We start from the raw sequence: 5,167 nt of genomic DNA, 5'->3' as shown, positions 1-5,167 counted from the left end.
GTTTCCCTGGAAAAAATTTTCACACATCCTCTCCCACCTCAAAAAAAAAAAAATTTTTTTTAACCAAATGGAGATTTTTAAATATGTTGAATTTTATGGGGGAAAAAGGGCCAGAAAGCTCTGAAGAACAGTTAAGAGATCTGAGGAAATTTCAGCAGTAACGAGACATATTCATGCAGCCCACCACGGAGGGGGCTGTAGTCTCAGTTTCCATTAATCCAATGCTTAAAGTGAGTTCACTGGACAAACGGCCCCAAGGTGATGGGACACGCGTTAGGCCAGAACGACTTTGGAAGGGTGAGAGAAAGCACAGAGAACACCACCTGGGTGTGGGGTTGTTTTTGGTGCTGCCGTTGGTGAGGAAACCCAGTGGGGCCCTGTGCGCCTCCAAGTGAGGTATGGAAGATCAGAGCTAGTAGTGTTTCCCAAGTCAAGAAACTGAACCTCTGCTAAGTGATTGCATCAGGTTTTTTTCAGTGTTATTCTTCCAGGTCAAGAGAAACCTCAGTCAAATCTTCAGAAATCCCGTTCACAGCAGAGCAACTTGCCACATAGCTTGAGCTTCTCTGGGAGGTCCATGCTCTACCCAGCACCTCACATGCCAGGACAGGGCTGCGGGAGCCCACGTGCTTCTTTTGAGGAGGGTGCTGGGGTCCTCCCAGCCCTGAGAGCCTCATCAATACTGTGCCCACAGCACAGCTTTGCATTCTTTGTCCACACTGACAACGTGCAAGTCGAGGGCGACCACGCCACTGCATTGATGGAGGAGCTGTGCTGCTTTGAAAGAACCTTTTCCACTTTCCCTGTGAGCACACTCCAAATATAGAGAGAGCCCTCAGCAGAGCCTGCTGCCACGTAACTGCCGTCAGGGCTGAAGACAACTCTGGTCCAATCAGAGCCGCACTTGAACCCAGGTGCACTGAATGTCTGCTTGACCACATTTGTTCGCAGATCAATAACTTTTAGCAAGTCATCACGGGAGCAGCTCAGGAGCTCAATCCTTTCTGGATTTAAGTCCAGGGCAGTAATCTTTCCCAACAACTGCATCTCTCGAACTATACTCTCTGATCGCATGTCCCAGAAACGAATTTTCTTGTCAAAATGTCCACTCATTACACATTGCTCTGTGCAGACAATAGCATTGCAACTGGATCCTGCAAACACTGTCTTAATGCAGACTTTGCTGTGTAGATCCCAGAGTTTGAGAGTCTGGTCTTGACTTCCCGAGACAACCCGTGCATTGTCCAGTAGAAACTTAGCAGACAGCACTTTCCCACTGTGTCCCGTGAGTGTGTGCCGTAATCGATAATCATCCACAGTCCAGATTCGGCTTGCAAAATCGTTTGAAGCTGCTAAGAGATAGGATCCAGCGCTATCAAATTCGATGCTTGTAACTCCTGCATTACTGCCAGATAGAGAACCCTTGACTTCACTTTTTTCTCCAAATACTTCCCAAAGCTTAACCCTGCAGTCCATGCCTCCGATGGCCAGTAACCGGGAACCTGGACTGAACTGCACAGCATTGACTTCCCCATTGCGCACATCAAAGACACATAAGGCAGTAGTTGGTACCCTCACTTCTTTACCAGAACAAGGATGAATATCCACATTGTTCTAGGGGACTGGGAAGGAAGAGACAGAGTGTCTCATGGCTGCTCTGCTGATGGCTCGCACAGGAGAGGTCTCTTCCGTGTGATCAGAGGTTTCATCCACAATGAACTCAATGTCATCATCCTGTTCAACTGGTAGAGGTTCCTTTGCTGCTTCAGCAAGCTCTTTCTGCAGCCAGGCTTGCCCCTCCTGGAGTCTTTTTCATTCTCTACATTGAGGCGATTGGCTTCCTGGGCTTTCCCAGCCATCCATCTGGTGACCAGCTCCTGGCTCTCTTCCACAGTTTTCCTCAGTTTTTCCTACAAAGCAGTAAAAGTGAGCTGCAGGTCATCATATTCATCCTTCAGGGTCTGGTGGCTATTTCAAGGTCCTGAAGCTTAGTGCGCAGATCTAGGCACCCCGTCTCCAGGTCAGAGATAGTCTGCAAACATTCTGCAATTCTCCCACGTTTCCTGTGTAATTCAGTCAGTTCTTGGTGCTTAATCCTCAGCTGGGCCATTTCTTGCAGCTGACTGTCATTCCATGTGCCGTCATTCCATGGTATGTCATGCTTTTCAGCTCACAGTTTTTGGGCCAACACTGAATGAAGATCTGACTTTTCCAGCAATTTGTTATCTCTACACACTGCCTGTCCCCGAGGCCATCTGGGACCAGTGTTATTTTTTTAAGTTTATTTTATTTATTTTAAATTTTGTAAAGAGATGGAGTCTTGTTGTGTTGCCTAGGCTGGTCTCAAACTCCTGGACTCAAGCAGTCCTCCCACCTCAGCTTCCCAAAGTACTTGAAAAAACAGTTTTTAATACTGGTGAAGAATTGAGTGAACTAGTAACAGCTTCAAAACACCATCATAATCTTAAAAGTTCTGGGCTCACCTTATACTTGTCTTGATTCAGCCCTGGAATCAGCTGTTTTTCCAAGGAGCTCTCATTCCTTTTATGAAAAATGATATTCAAAAGCCAAGACCTGGTCCCTAGATGCTGCTATTAGGATGTCTCTGTTTCAGGGGACAGAGCTGGGGAACACGCATGTGCACACACACATTTATATCTACATTTTTTCTATCTCACTGCATATTGGAAATTGTGAGTTCACTCCCATACCCCCAATTCCAATCCAACACCATAGGTTTTATTCTAGTTTTCTCCTTTGTCATATTTATTAGTTTCCTGATTTTAATGGCTGTGTTTTGGTTGTAAAAGAGAATGTTCTTATTTGGAAGAAATACACACTAAAGTATTCAGCCAATGAGGGGTATGAAGTCAGCAATTTACTCTCAAGTAATTCAGGAAAAAAAAAGTTATTTGAACCCTACTTGCAACTTTTCTGTAAGTTTCAGATTTTTCAAAATAGAATTTATCAAAAACAAACAAAAATCCAAAAACAAATAACCTCATACATGTGTCACTTCTTACCTGGGCAGATAAATTACTAGAAGGAGAAATGCTGCAATAAAAGGCCTGTGCGTTTGTAATTTTGTTTTGTTTCTGGAGATTGGGTCTGTCTCTGTTACCCAGGCTGGAGAGCAGTGGCACAATCATGGCTCACTGCTTCCTCAAACTCTCAAGGGATCATCTCTCCTCAGGCTCCCAGATAGTTGGGACCACAGGCTTGCACCGTCATGCTTAGCTAATTTTAAAATTTTTTGTAGAGATGGGGGTCTGTCTATGTTGCCCAGGCTGGTCTCAAACTCCTGGGCTTAAGCTATCCTCTGACTTTGGCCTCCCAAAGTGCAGGGATTAGGTCAGGCAGGTGGTTTACACCTGTCATCCCAGCATTTAAGAGGCTGAGGTGGGCAGATCACTTGAAGCCAGGAGTTCGAGACCAGTCTGGCCAACAAGGTGAAACCCTGTTTGTATTAAAAATACAAAAAAGCCAAGCACAGTGGCATGTGCCTGTAATCTCAGCTACTTGGGAGGCAGGGGAGGTTGCAGTGAGCCAAGATCTCGCCACTGCACTCCAATGTGGGTGACAAAGCAAGATTCCATCTCAAAAAGAAAGAAAGTAAGTAAAACACAAAGTACTGGGATTACCAGTTTGAGGCATCTCACCTGGCCTATTTATAATTTGATGGATGTTGCCCAAACTGCCTTCCACAGTGGTTTTACAATTTACATAACCCCCCACCTGGAGTGAACAAGAAGCCTTACTCTCCCCAACACAATATTTTATAAGACTTCAGTTTTCTAAAAAAGCAATTCAATTGAAGGCCAGCCTGGTCAACATGGTGAAAACCTGTCTCTACTAAAAATACAAAAATTAGCTGGGCGTGGTGGCGGCTGCCTGTAACCCCAGCTACTCGGAAGCTGAGGTAGGAGAATTTCTTGAACCCGGGAGGCAGAGGTGGCAGTGAGCCAAGACTGCACCACTGCACTCCAGCCCGAGCAATAAGAGCAAAGGGATCATTTCAGGGATCATTTCTACAGAAATTCTAGAAGAAACTAGAGAAGTTTCTCTGCGCAGGTAGAGCACCAGAGGTGTGTTCTCTCCTGAACGCGAAGCTGGTCTTGGTGTTGCTTTGCAACGGCTGTTTGCCACTGATGGGCGTTCGTTTACCTCCATCAGGGTAAGATGGAGAGGACGCAGCCTGAGTGGTTTCCCTTCTTCAAAACAAAAATTAGTTGGTGAAAGCTTTCTTGTGCAGTTTCAGTTTGCATTTCTCTTACTGTGTGTGAGTTTGATCATCTTTTCAAAGACTTAAAGCTGGTTGCATTTCTCTTTCCTTGAGTGGTTGGTGCACAATATTTACCCATGTTTTCATTGGCTTATTGTTCTTTTATTCTTATTATGATGATCATTGTTGATTTTGAACCTCTAAATGTGATGGTAATTAGCCCTATATTAGTTGTAAATATTTTTCTCAATTTCTCACTTGTCTATTGACTTTTGAAGATAGTTTTGCCATGCAGATAGTCTTTGTTATGTAATCGCATGTGCCACTGTTTTATAGCTTTCTAGGTTGTTGTACACCAACTAAGGATTATTAAAAATAATTTCTCTATGGCTTCTTCTAGTACATGCTTTAAAATTTTGTTTATACATTTAGATACTGGACACATTTGAAACTTATACTAATCCAACTTCATTTATTTCCCAGAGGGCAATCCATATATTGAATCATTCCTCTTTTCTTCCTGATTTGAAATGCTGCCTTTCCTGCACATTACATTCCTATAACTTCTGCATTTGGACCTATCTCTGGAATTTCTGTTCTGGTCCATGAGTCTCTCACTCTCTCCGTTATGTCTCTGGCCACTCCTTCTCAGCCTCCTTTTCTGGCCCCTCCTGCCTTTCCTTCCCCTCCTCTTTGTCATGGCATTCCCTCCTGTTCTATCACGATACATTTTCCTTCTCTGTCCCATGCTGATTTCATCTGGCTTTAGGGCTTCCATACCAGTGGTGTGCTGAAACTATGTGGCATTTGTATCTCTAGGCTGGCACTCTCTCCTGAATTCCAGACTTATGTAGCCACTGTTCTCTCAGGGGCTCCACTTGGAAGCTTAATCTGCATTTTGAAAATAACACTTCCTAACCCAAATTCCTGCTGCTCCCCAGAACC

General features: G+C 44.4%; 2 pseudogenes across 1 annotated transcript; one reads left to right on the top strand and one right to left on the bottom strand.

The window, feature by feature from the left end:
* Positions 1-452: 452 nt before the first annotated feature.
* On the bottom strand, positions 453-2,125 carry LOC108317838 (annotated as a pseudogene). The gene has a single exon (XR_001830913.2). The product of XR_001830913.2 is annotated as an autophagy-related protein 16-1-like (transcript).
* A 1,879-nt stretch (positions 2,126-4,004) lies between these two features.
* Positions 4,005-4,204, top strand: LOC119474096 (annotated as a pseudogene).
* Positions 4,205-5,167: the final 963 nt, after the last annotated feature.

This window comes from Cebus imitator, unplaced genomic scaffold (genome assembly GCF_001604975.1).
Source record: "Cebus imitator isolate Cc_AM_T3 unplaced genomic scaffold, Cebus_imitator-1.0 Scaffold209, whole genome shotgun sequence".
NCBI classification, from domain to species: Eukaryota; Metazoa; Chordata; class Mammalia; order Primates; family Cebidae; genus Cebus; species Cebus imitator.
This window is presented reverse-complemented; position numbering and strand designations above follow the sequence as displayed.